At 35.6% G+C, this 14,727-nt stretch overlaps 1 long non-coding RNA gene across 1 annotated transcript; it reads left to right on the forward strand.

The window, feature by feature from the left end:
- Positions 1-13,770: 13,770 nt before the first annotated feature.
- On the forward strand, positions 13,771-14,727 carry LOC119190179. The gene is made up of 3 exons (XR_005112807.1): positions 13,771-13,832; positions 14,133-14,248; positions 14,660-14,727. It is a non-coding gene; the product is annotated as an uncharacterized LOC119190179 (long non-coding RNA).

Here is a 14,727-nt window from a genome sequence, read left to right on the forward strand (position 1 = left end):
CAAAGATTTGTCTTCACGTAATATATACACGTAGCTGATCGCGTTACGTTTTATGAGATTATTGGTTGTATTAAAAGCAGTCCTTTGGAAAGTATGGAAATAGAATATACATTGAGTTACCTAATTTACTAAAGTCAATGTCAGAAACTTAATTTAATAAACACCGATTGTTATAAAAAATCAATCCTTAAAAAGAAAAATTAAACCTGTTAACAGCTACACGCGTGTGAACCCGCAAATATAATACGACAAATTATTTCTCACAAAACGCCTAGCGTTTTATAATAATATACCTGATATAAATATTTTTTAACTAGCTTTGCTCGCGGGTTCGCCTGCGTGAAGGAATTTTCGGGATAAAGTCCCGCTATATATTTTCCTGGGATAAAAAATAGCCTATAACCTTCCCAAGGTCTTAAACTATCTCCATACCAAATTTCCCCATAAAAATCGGTCCAGTAGATTTTGAGAAAATCGATAACATACAAAAGGTGACTTTGTTTTTATAATTTATTTTTAATACTAACAATGTTTTAGGGTTGCCAATTGCTTATCGAACACTCGTAATTGATTGTGGTTAGGTTTGCGTACCACGCCTCTGTATCAGCAATTACACCCGTATCACGCTGACAACCATACGCGTTACCGCACTAAAATAAATACTGTGGCATATCGCACCCATGTTCAAATTGGTCTTTGGATTGTGAATATTTTTGTTTTTATTATTCTAGAGATGTGTACAGTGTTATTTTTATTGATGTAAGGATATCGGAAATAGAGTTTCCATCGCGCTGAGGCCTCGGGTTTGAGTACCGGGTCTGGCATATAGCGTTTCTCTGCTCAGAGATCCATTAGACTCACCCCCTAAAACATGACACCTAACGTAACAAAATATCGGTGTGCTACATCTCTGAATATCCCTTAACAGCAAAATAGGCGTGATGCTATGTATGACAAATAAACTAATTCAACCTCTATGTTACCGCAGATTCCAAGTCACGCCCTAAAAAGCTATCCCGCCTTCCATTTTGACCTAGATTTTACCTGACGAAGTTCTACCTAGCACATTTGGTGACTGCTCGGGATAAATCCGGGAAAAAAACTCTTAGGCTGCCCTGAAATGATACTGCGTAAAGGTCTACATGTGCCAACGTAAACACGTGTGTTGTGTGAAGTTAAAGTACGATTTTGTATTTAACAACGGCTTACACTAATAGTTTTAAGTAAAATCTCATTAGTACAGGATTACGATACGTCCAAACTCCCAACGGTTCAATCCGATAAAGCTCGTACAAATCAGAAATTATTCAGAACTCATTTTTTTTATTTCACAAACGCGTTACGATTTATCAATGCGATTTATCGATACGGTTTAAATCGTACTGTTTTATCGTATAGGTTTCTCGCAGCATGCAGTATTCTTATTCAATTAAGAGGTTGTATTAAAACATTCATGAAACTTTGCAGCGTTGTAGACACGTTTAACGATAGCTCGAAACTACTTCAGAAGTTTAAACTATTTCATACAACACCTGTAAACATGACGAAAAAGGTGACGGTTCGTTACACACAGTAACTCGGTGCAGTTTGCGAACTTGTTGGTTTACTTTGAATGCAAGGACGTAAGCAAATGTTCCGCATGCTGATGTTCAGTCTTACAGAAAATGTGGTTTGAACAATTTTTGACAAACTACGCTCACAATTTGGTCAGGCTATGAAACGTAAAGGCGAAGGGCGAGCCATGCATAAAGATAAACATTGAATTAAAACTCTTGTCTCAATATATTGGAACCGAATGTTTTCCAAAACTCAATTACGAGAACATATCTAAAGATGAATACCCATAACCTTTGTTACTTATTTTTATCTCTACATTTAATTTCCACCTTGTGTTAGAGCTTTTTTATCCGTCCTTCGTTTCTCGTCGATCACCTGCCGAGAACTTTCCCGTACTATCAACAAACTGATATTAACTTGTTAAAAGTTCTCAAGCCAAAAAAACAATTCCAATTACTTACTATCGCATGTAAGAAGTCGTAGAATACAAACTATTCAATTCGAGTTATTTATTGATTTGATCTTCAACTCCGACCCTTATTGTGTATGGAGTTAAGTATATTATATATTAAATTAGAATAGCGAGAGGAATATAAACTATACTCAACGTAATACGTTAGTATATTTATCACGTAACGCTCTACTGAACCGCTACAACGCTCTACGTGTTGGCTACGCAATGTCTACGAATATGCTACGTGCTATATAATAATAAATTTACGTTAACTCATTTAGTGGGCTAAAAATTTGGTAAAGGAAGGCCGTATAACATCAACCTGAACGTAACATTACAGCTATTTTAATGCACAATATTCTTTGGAAATAATATTTGTACCTTAATTGTAGATTAGTGGCGAATGGTCCATGTAACCCGATTCCTATCGGCTTCCTTTTATGTAGAATCTAATTATTATTAGAACGAATTGTAGACCACATTTATGCATATAAGTACCTATATATATATTGTGTCGGGTTCCCTTTCGAAAATTTCACCTTCCGCCACTGTTGTAGATGTACCAGTATTTTATTTCGAGCAGAGTATTTGAAGAAATCTGTAAGCTTTTTCCTAAGCAAGGACTCGTGGTAATTAGTGTTTTATAAGTAGTGTAACGTTTCACTTTAATGTATGCTATTAACATCTTAAGCCCCATTAGAATATCTACATTTTTGCGAGCTCTTTCTTACTTAATGTATCTTACATGAATAAAGTGAACATTTTTAGTTGTGTTTTTTTGGATATATCGGTTTTAATTTATTATTAATGCTGGATAAATTACACTAGTAAATTAAAAATATAATAAAATAGTTTTAATAAAATCCAAGCTATAAACTTTCAGTTTGATTCACGTGCAATTTCAATATTCAAACATGCAGAAGCTATTTCACGAATCAACTAATCAAAATTCTACTGCTACGACCCTAATTCGGCTACCAAAAAAAAAATTTTCAAATTTCATGCCCTATTAGAGTATCAATTTACCACAACTCGACGGTAGATCGTACGCGTGAAACTATGTGGGTAAGCAAACATTGTTAATTTCTGCTACAAAGCAGCAGAGTACAAACATTGTTGTTTACCAATTCAATTATACTATGCCAGTATTATTACTAAGCATTATGAACTCACCTTGCGCCTCAGGATGACACGCGTAATTTATCTCCCATCTCTCTATATCTCATGCTGATCCTTCAAACTTCTTGATATTGTTATTAATGCTTATGGAGAGTCGTGGCGCTTCATTGGACTAACAACTTGGTGTTTTCATTGAATTCATTATTTTTTTTATTGGTTTGAATGATGAGGTTGAAAGATGAGGTTGCCGTTCGCCTGATGGTGAGTAGAAACACCATGTAACAACTTGAATTATAAAGTTTTGTTTGGTATTCCACTGCGCTCGCCATCCTGAGAGATAAGATCTTATTATGACTTGTGAGGTGCTGCTACAGACTCACTTACAAAACATACTGCATGCTACGTAATTTGTTACATTAACATTTTGTTCAACAACATAAATATTTAATATTAAGCTATTCTGTTATTTTCAGCGACGTTATCGCATCCGATCAGTGTTTATGGTTATTCTTGCTCCGTGGTATAGTTCGGTGTCAAGGATATAGTGGTATAGTTGGGTGCAACGTAGAAAATGCAATTAACCATCAACCCTAACTAAGATCCAATTAAATTTCTGAGTTTAACTTGTTGCCTCGTCCCGGTAAATGTTTTTATTAAAAATATTAATAGCTAAGGTAAAACATTGAGGAAGAAAGGTTTGTAGGAAAAAAATGTTTTATATTATATTAAGTGGCATTTTTACTTGATAGTTTATATTTTATCTATTTTTTTATTACGATTTTGTCTTTATGAAAAGTGTTACAATAACTTCACATATATTCGTCAATATTTGTTCGGTTCCTAGTTAATATAAATATTTTCCAAATATTTTCGGAAAATATACCTATATCATTTAGACCTCCAAGCATTAAGCGAAAACAAGAGTCCTTGAACCAAATACAAAATATTGTTTTCTACTGACTCAATTCACCACACTTCTTACTATGATATAATATAATAATAATATCAGCCCTGTATTATATATACTGTCTAAGTGCTGGACACGGGCTCTACTACTGAAAAGGATTGGGCCTTAGTCCACAACGCTGGCCTTATGCGTAATGGCAGACTTACATGCCCTAAAAATTCTTATAGAGAACTTCTCAGGTATGCAGGTTTTCTCACCATGTTTTCCTTCACCGTTAAAGCAAGCGATAATTCACCAGTACTCAGTAAAAGTCAAAAATGCGTGTCCTTGGGTTTTAAACCTACGGACAATCGTCTCGGCAGTCCGCCCCGTCGAGACAATCCTTGTGCGTTCACCTTAAGACCTATAAGGGCTCGCGAATATTCCCTGGCCTTTTCCCCTCTTCCCATCTTAAATTGGTTCCTTGTCCTTCCCCCACACTTCCTTCCTAACTATCCCATCCTAACTTTTCTCCAGGGCCCTGCAGTTGCTAAACCAGGGGAAATCAGTATACTGTTCGCAGGTCCCTCGGTATTGATTAGAGTCCGGTTTAAAAAATAATAAAAAACTAGTCTATCGCCGGCTTAAGATTGCAAACGTAAATTCTTCGCACGAAGCGTAATCGCTGCTGTCGAATACGCTCATCATTACGCGAACAAACTAACTACAAATGTTTTTTCGCCAACTTTGCAAGAGATTTCGCTAGCTTCGCAAAAGTCGCTAACGAGTGCCTTAATTCCGGCTGAAGTTAGTCGACTACCGTGGTGTTAGTTGCAATTAGCCGTTGTTTTACTGTGGGTAGTTGTGGATTCTATGCGCGATGGTCTAAGGCGAAAACGTCCCCAATTATTGACATTTAAGTCGGAGGTTTCTAAGTGAAAAGAGGTCTTATCTCATTTCATAACAGAAGTTGACCAGTTATTTCCATTCGAGTTGACCAATTATTCAAATTCGAGTCGACAGGAATTCCGCCCTACTCGATGAGAAACTTTTTAAATTAATTAAAATTACACAGAAATTTTACTTTAGTTTTTTCTTACTATTGTATCTATTTTATTTGTTTAAAAGTCGACGCTAGCTCCTCTTTTATTTAAAACTGTAAAATAATTAGTTACTGTAATTATTTTTAAACATGGAAAATTTTTCACTAAAGTGGGAATCAACATTTCGAACATATAATAAAACTTTTTTGAAAGAGTTACTCACATATGTACAGTCACTGACATAAGTGCTGAATAAGTTCATAACTTCAAATCGCCTATACACTTTTGGGTTTTAACTAAATTTCTGATTTAAGGCCAACCTGTGCACCTGTTTTTGGTGATGACCAAAAACCTATTAAATAACGAATTGGTTGCAATTGGAGATCGTTTTTTTATTCCCGCAAACTAGACACCCAGACGCGGACCATGTGGGGCGGCATAACCTAAATGCTCTTTACTTAAGGTATTATAAATTCAACACTGACCCAAGGACACAACATAATAGCAACAATAAAAAAACGTTACTAATATAATAAATAATAATAATATCAGCCCTGTATTATATACTTGCCCACTGCTGAGCACGGGCCTCCTCTACTACTGAGAGGGATTAGGCCTTAGTCCACCACGCTTAGCTAGTGCGGATTGGTAGACTTCACACACATTCGAAATTCCTATAAAGAACTTCTCAGATGTGCAGGTTTCCTCACGATGTTTTCCTTCACCGTTAAAGCGAGCGATAAATTCACAAAGAATACACACATGATTTTTCAGAAAAGTCAGAGGTGTGTGCCCTTGGGATTTGAACCTGCGGACATTCGTCTCGGCAGTCCGTTCCACACCCAACTAGGCTATCGCCTCCTATATACTAATAAATTTTGTCAAAACAGGAAGGGCCCGTAACGTTCGACCGTACTGAACTATTGATTTTTATATATCAGATACCTGACATTCTTAGAGAAACTAGGTCAAAAGCACCCTGAGCCCGTGGGAATGCATTAAAAGATTGATGAAAATTGAAGAAGCTTAAAAATTGTTTCGAATCAGACATAAACAATCCATAATCATTGCCTACCCTTTTGGGTTAGAGGTTACGTAAAACGGTTTCAGTAACACAATCACACCGTCATATTCCGTTGATGTACCCAAACCTCCCGCCACACAATCCCGATGCGTAGATAGCTTCTTGGTAACAACTAATCCAAGGACGCAACAAAACAATAGCATTATATTAATAAAGTCAAACCAGTTTTCGTTTAGAAACGATACCGCGTGGTTATTTGTATCCTTCGTGCGATGTGCGTGTGCTAGGAAACCGCAAAAGTTTATGTTAACCCCACTGAACCAATTCAAACTACGCACTACGCCGATTAGTTTGCAAGGTTTTGGTTGAATTTGGTCTGTTTCGCTATAATTTGGAAAAGGAAGTCTTCAACTTGCGCAAAATTCTATATACAAAATAGCATTTTACCTTACCGCATATAGCTTTATATAATGTTACCTATATTTCCTTTTAGTACCTATTAACGAGGCACCCATATACAAGACATCCAAATTTATATTTTTTCCTGTAATTCAAACAGGCCGGCATAATTGTGTCGAGTTGCGAAGGATAATAATCACTCGTCAGTCCCTCTATATCCCACTCTGCTAACCGTCAGGTGCAGTGGGTCAAAAAGCTATGTCCATACCTATAAAAATTATGGAAATACACTCATGAATCAAGCGAACTATTTCGTTTTCGTAAATGATCATTTGACATCTGGTGAATTACTTATTCAATTGTCTTATAGCTACAAATGGAGCTCAAATACTGCTATTTGTATAATCGTTTATTGTTTATATATCATAATAAACAAAGATACACATACCATACGTAATAGTAATATTTATATACATCCGTACTCACAAAAATACTTTGAGAACGCACAGTGCGCAGAAACGCAGAGTCGGCAATTTCATAGTTTTCTTTGCTTCAAAGTCCAAAGTTGTATCTTAATATTACCAATCTCGGGGCCCCATTGCCTACGCATTGTGAAGGCTGTCATGACAAAAGCACTGAGAAACAGACTTATTATCACAGTATTGCTGCGTACTTATATAAGTAACGTTCGTGAATACGGGCCTCAGAAATTAAGTCCTATTAACAAATCTTTAATACCCATATTTAAAACAAGTGCACTAAACCAAACTTACATTAAGAACTGCCAAGGGACGTGGACGAAATCTACATCACTATAAAATGTTCCACCGGGGTCTTATAATTAGAACTATGAAACTTGGCACCGCACATTCCTAGCGATTGTATTTCAGTCGACCCACTTTTGTTGCAGGGTTTGCGCGATGTTCCTGCCAGAGTTCGCAAGTTTCGTGGCCGCCATATTGTTCGCCGTGCACCCCATTCACACGGAAGCGGTAAGGGTATTTTCATTATTTTCGCGAATTCTTGTGCGAAGATTTGTGAACTGGGTTTTATCAGACGGGTGTGGTCTTGAGGTACGGTATTGGGATTCAAAATTGATTGATTTATGTTTTAAATGTTATGTATTGTTCCTTTAGATAATACTTTAAAGTCGTAACTTTACCCATATTGAGGAATCAACAAACCATCAGTTTAACTTTTAGCAAATTTAAAACACGTTAGCGTGCAAACATTTACGATCTAGTTAACATTCGACGTACAAAGGGAAAAAGTATTTGCGTAAAATGTCGAAACGTCCAAACGGACTAACGCATATCCATTTCCGCAATGTATTGAAAGGCTTAAAAGTTTAATCCGATTGAACGTGACTTGCCGCGTTTGGTTAATATTCATACGGCATAAATATTTTGATGTATAATAACACCTACAGAGCTAGCTTAAGCGACATGTTTAGGAATTAAATTATAGACACGGACACTTCTATTCAAAAGGTTTCTTTAGTTATTATTTTTAATATTTTCGTAATGTAATGAAAAAATATGAAATATTCCTTAGTAAATTAATCGCTTTAGGAAAACGTCAGAATGAAAACAAGAGCCTCGTTGTTTAAGGAGAAAGAACCTTTTGATCCGAAAGCGCCGTGACGTGGTACAGTAAACATAAAAGTTAATGGCATCACTTCTGTGGACGCTGAAAGTGGAGTAAAGTGCGAATTAATCAGCGTAGACAAGAAGGTATAGAACATAATATAAATATTATGGAGTTGTTTTTACTTGTATATTTGGATGAAATGTTTATGAATGTGATTATTCTACTACAATCAAACCTAAACACAAGAGTGTAAAAGACAACGAAAGAACGTATCCAAACCGTTCTTACGGTAATAAATCTATTAGCAGGAACACTATCTATGTCCAAGGGTTGACAATTTGACACCTCTGTGGAGAAAGAATGGAAACGATGTAATAATATTCTGAAAGACCTGAAGAAACCCGCCTGCAACTGTATGCAAAATGGACACTTTAAAATCTATCGAAAATTCAACCGTAAAATTGAAATATTTTGTATTATAAAAGAATATTTCACGTCAGCACTCAATAGTGCAGAGAAGTGGCCGCGTGTACAGGCTAGGTCACGTTCAAATAAGTAATGACTAAGGTATGTGCCAGTGGCGAAGCGTCAATACAACCCGATTCCTACCGGCTTCCCTTTTAGGTTTATTTCCGAATAACTTAGTTTTTTTTGTCTGTTAAATTGGGCGCGATATGTTAACTACGACTAAATTCGTTTTGCCTCGGGTTACCTTTTGAAAAACTTCACCCTTCGCCATTGGTATGTGCTGCGCTTTTCTCTGACATAGTACATTGCAGATACAATAGAGCGGCTAGCGGGCGCGGGGCATCCAGCATACGTTTTACGACTCCAATTTCTTCCGGTGACAAGTGCTCTTGCATTACTCTCTCGGGAAGGGGCACTAAAATTGAATCATTTTTATTCATGCCCGCCGTAGCTATAACTTTTGTCTATCTAACATAGCTATGATCTCGCAAACTTTTCTTTAGTGCCTGACAGGACGAACTTGAAGACATAAAACCGGCGATTCGCGTTGCCAATTTCGTAAGGTCAATTGCGCGCTGGTCATTTTGTGGTCTATCAAAGATCTTGCTTTATAGAGGCATGTCATTTGATTATCAGGTTCGGGATTGTTAAGAAGTTGCTCTGTTTTACCATGTAATATAAAAAGAAGTCAATATCATTATCAACAATATCTTACAAATTGTATTACGTTTAATTTCTTCAAATGTATGCAAGAATTAACAAATTTGTTATTCCACTCGAAACACATAAATAAAAAAGGAAAAGTAGGAGAGCACAGTAAATTTAAACGTAAAACGGCTTTGTTATGGAAATACCTAAAAATGTTTCGGAACACTCGTATTTTTTTTCATTAAAAAGGTTTAGGCAGCCGCGTAACTCGGATAATCTCGGACCGAAATCCACAGGAGAAATGGACCTAAAATTAATTTAATGTATGATGCAAAAGTACATTGCCGTTGTGTATTTAACTTGCAAAATATTCTGCAGACATATGTCAGAAAGTAAACAATGAAATTCTGGAAGTGATTAGGAATCATGGAAGATTGACATGTGTGGGAAGAAGTGACATGGGAGTCGTCAAAATCAAAACGCCACGCCAAACTGTCACTTCACTACAGTTTTCCACGGCATTGACACTTCCCCAATCGATTCAACCCATTCATGCTATAGACAAATATATTTACAGCATATCTCTACAATTAAAACCATATAAAATAATCACATAACGGTCAATAAGCATTTTTATAAATCCCAAATCCAAGGTTTGATTTGGAATAATGCATATACCTTAAATATAACTTCTGTCAGTTCCATATTTTGTACGACATGACAACTGAGAGAGCTGGAGGCAGTATTTGTCAGAACAACTCAGTTTTATTGCAGAAGCGCTGCAATTTCAGGTCACGGATGTAAACTTGATGATCTACTTCGCTTTATATCCTCTGATTAAATATTGTCGTGTTGCAGTTTAAATATATAAATGAAGAAGTGTCAAAATTTATATAGAACTATTTTTTTTTCAGATTTGTAGGTAGAATTAAAAAGAACAGAAAGACTATGCTGATGCTGCGATTTCTTTTCAATAAAAGTGTAAGCCGGCTACCAAAGCCCTTAGAAAGTGACATTGAATTACTATAATATTTAGTGTTTTGAGTGCCAAAAGCACTAAAACACCTATGAACCTGCAAAAACTTCAAGATCTGAAACAAAGACCAAACAAAAACTAAGGTTATCCAATAAGAAACTAAAGCAGCTAATACGTTCCTTGAAAGTTTCGAAAAACCATCACCGTTGCTCAAGCGCAAAGTTGGCTAAAACATAAAAGCGCGATGCACATTTTGCGGAAACTGTCCCGCAAGTCACAAGACTCTGTACTTCGTAATAAAGTCATGAGAGGTGCCTTGCTCGTTTTCTACCGCAACGACGGTCTCCACTACATTTTCCTTCTTATGGACTGGAAAAAACAATTTACACTTTATAAGAAACCACATTTACCTTAGAAATTACTTTTTTACGATTGCACTAGATGATAGGAACAAATTAGTATTTTATATTTTATTGTAGTTTACGGGCATCAGAATTATGCTGAGCTACCTTACTAGATATACACCAGCTTAAACGCCGGAACCAGAGTTATCAGAATTAAATACTATGAAGAGATTTTTTCCATTTTTACAATGGTTATATTTCGATTCATTTTACTTTGTACACTAAAACTATCTCCAAATGTATTTCAGTTACTTATAACAGTTATGAAGAACTCGTGCCTTATATATTTCCGCAATATTTCCCTACACGTAAACCAACTTTCAACAACATGCAATACAAATCTAGTATACTTACGTTTAGAAACAACATTTCAAGTATAAAGTGGACTCCACAAGAGAGCACCACATTTTACAATAACCCTCTCAAGTAGTCGGTACGTATTCTGTGTAATGAAGTCGTGAGTTGCCCGCCTGTGTCTCTACACTGTGCTGCAATGATCACTGTTTTTATAGCTCCACTACAAAATACACCAGTGTTTTCACAGACCATGCTTGCTCTTGCTTTTGTTAATGTTTTCTAAGTATATTCGATTTCAGAACGGTAGTTTTCTTTTGCGTGTACTTTTTTAATATTGTGTTATTTTAAAATATGGTAATAAAATATTATGCTGTATTGTTCTGAGATATTAGAAAAATATATACCATTTTGATAGATCGTATTGCTGAAAGAGCCACTTCTTCACAGCGATAAGACATTCCGAAGTGGTGGTAGATTAATGACGATTCAAAAAAGCTTTTGAAAGACTATTTGAATATAGATTTTTTTTAACATTAATAGATTCTTCGAGTTTATCTGGCATCTATGATGTGATAGGTGACGGATCTATCGCCATATAAGGCCGAAAATTCAATCTCTACGTGACTCATGTTTTTCCGAGTCGAAAGGCTCACACAGATTATGTCTAGTCTGAAACGTAACAGTTTACAGCCCAAATCTGCTACCACTAATGTTCAATAGACCACATAAGAAAGACAACAACCTTAAAAATGTTCATTATATATAATCTTCTAACTACCACCTAGAACGTTGAAATGACTTCGCATAGACATTTAAGAGCACACATAAAAATCTTATTACAGTCTAATTAACTGTACGACATTTTAAAATTCCACACTTGGAAATTAACAGGCTCTCTAAAGTCTTCCTTATTATTCTTATGTAGGTTAGGGCGGGAGAACGCGTTTTATATTCTTGCTTCAAGACTTAACGTGTCTGGTACACCCGAATATAATTGTTGGAGTAAGTTGAGTGTTAATGGGACTTCTTAAGATCTATTTAGTTTATAGTAATTATTTGGTTTTAGTTAAATAACTCTAATTCGTCAAACGTTTAATTATTCGTTTACAAAATCAAATTTTGTTGATAATAAATATATTTTATATTAACCTATATTTTTTTTATTCCAAAGTCCGTCAGTCTTTTACGTTCTCACGGCGATGCCGATAAACCGACTTTCAATAAAATTCATACCTGAGCACTGAGGACAAAGTTACATACGCAAATTAAACATAAATATTTCATGAATAGCATAAACAAAACGGCTGTTTTCGAATAATGAGAAATGCGTACTTAAATTATTTCCAAATTGAGATCTCACGGTCGTACCGTCAAATCGATTACACAAGCTCCAAGAAATAAGAATTTGAATAACAATTGAATTTTCATATTTATTTTAGGGAAACCTTTCATTGCTGGCAGTCTTGTAAATATCTTCTGTCGAACACGGCCTTGATAATTCTCTTGAGTAAATTTTGTTGATTTGTGAAATAAGTATTATGTTTCCTATGGTAATTAATTTTATTCCGTATATAATGAGAAAATTGATAATAACAAGATATTATCTCAAATCAAGATTGATCTTATTTGTATGTATACCCGTGTCAAGATATTGTTATGATTTCTTTGAGAGTCTAGAATTATGTCCGCTACTCTTTTCTATGATTTACTAAATTAATATACATGAAAAATATTACACAATTAATAATTAATATGCATAATATATTGTAAACCCAACTAAACGAACATTCATGAAGCAAATGTCAACAAGAATACAAAAAAAATAACATAAATAGTCACAAAGCTAGCATTATTCTTACTTGCTCATTCCTATTTCCAATATGTTTGACATATTGAATCAAATAGAACAAGCTCTCCAGTAATTAATTGCCAGCGTATGCTACAAATGTTGGCAACTCATTTTTTTCTTGTTCCAATCTGTTTGCAATTTATCTGTGAACGTTGTTCGCGAGCTAACTTTCGCGATACATCGGGAATTAGTTGTTATTTCCCCTGAGTCTCATTTATAACTCCAGATGCATCGGTGTAATTCTGATGTTTGCAACTTTATTATAAATGAAGGTATCAGGATATCTTACATTTAATTTAAATTTGAAATCTATTCTTTCATAATGGTTTCTTATGTTTACGCGAATGTTAAACATTGCGGATTTTTTGGCGATTTTTATATTTTAATTTTCCGTCCTATTCTTTCGACATTGATTTTTAAAAAAAACAGTAGATATCAAATCTTTAAGGGCGATTCCCATAATCTACATGGTCATCTTACGTCTTACGTCTTAAGATGGCGAGCGCAGTGGAATATTATGAAACAATTCTTTATCATTCAAAATGTTGCATGGTGTCTTCACTGTTTATGGGCGGTCGTATCACTTACCATCAGGCGAAAGACAAGCCCGTGTCATCATCAAAACAAAAAAAAATCTACTTTAACCGCTACGGTTCCATAGTAAAATTGACCAATAAGAATATATTTTTTAACAAATGAGTAATTTAATTGCTTAATTCCTACCATTAAGTAACACGTAGTTCGCAGTTAGGATAATTTATAGGAATTGGTTATTAAAGAACAATGAAATTTCGTTACTTTATTACTGATCCTATTTTTGAATGCTCTAATCTTCAGATTTATAAAACTTATATGAAAATATGCAAAGTTTAATTGCAATTATACCAACCTTCCTTCTACGAAACATCCAGCCTTTCTATACATAATTCGCGTGAAGTGCAAACGCGGCGTCCCGAAATATAAACCTCGCTAACCCTTTTATCTAGCGGTACATTAAAAATAAAATAATATGTCTCACAGGTAACGGGTGTGGTTGGTAGAGCGGAGATGCTGTCTTCTGTTTTTCCTCGGCGCATTATTGTGTTACGCCAGAGCGGCCAACAGGAGACGATATACAGGTATATTTATATGAAATTCTCGCGTTGTTAGTGTTTTGTTAAGTGAAAGATGTAGAATGTTGATTGGTTTTTGTTTTTGGTTGAAGTTACTGTATTAAGTGGATGAAAACATAGCGGTATGTCGAAATTAGCTTGAACTTATTTTAGTAATGTATTTCATATAAAATATTCTCTACAAAAGGCAATTTGATATTAATTCAGTATTTTTAGTTGACTGATGTCTGAGAACGCCTACGCAAAACAACAATAAATTCTCAAAAACTTCTGAAAGTTAAGGAGGCTAAAAACGTGTGTTTTTAGATTGGCGGTACGTAGCGGCGTGTACCGCATGCGTGGGTATCGCTATGCTGTGCAAGGAACAAGGCATCACCGTCACCGGAGTGTGCGTTGTGTACGAGCTCTTCGTCGCTCAGAAGGTGCGAATAATTCATCTCAACTGTCGCCAACTTGGTGCAGAATTCACAGCCGGGCGTGTACTGAATTACTTAGTATCCACTATCTTGCTACAGATAAAGTTTATGAAGATGGGGACTTTTCTTACATGCATTCTGAGATTATTTTTATATTTACGCTTAACGTGGTCATTAAACCGAAGAAAATAAAACCGAAGTACTTATTTTATCAAAATTTGGTGAATAGATATTTTTTTTACTCCTCGAAGCTCTCTAAAGCCTTTAAATAGGTAACCGTTTGAAATTAAACCGGCGCCAGCAACATTTTCTGATGTCATGAATTACGGTTTGTCTTGCGATCCATCCAATCGCTCTACTGGCACCATAACATCTTAAATAATAAACCGAATATTCATTACCAATTTTATTCTCTAGCGCCGAAGTTCAGGAGGCGGTAGCCGGTGGTCGTGGATGGACGCGTGGGGCAAGGGATCCGGGTGGGG

Source organism: Manduca sexta, chromosome 22 (assembly GCF_014839805.1).
Source record: "Manduca sexta isolate Smith_Timp_Sample1 chromosome 22, JHU_Msex_v1.0, whole genome shotgun sequence".
In the NCBI taxonomy this organism is placed as follows: domain Eukaryota; kingdom Metazoa; phylum Arthropoda; class Insecta; order Lepidoptera; family Sphingidae; genus Manduca; species Manduca sexta.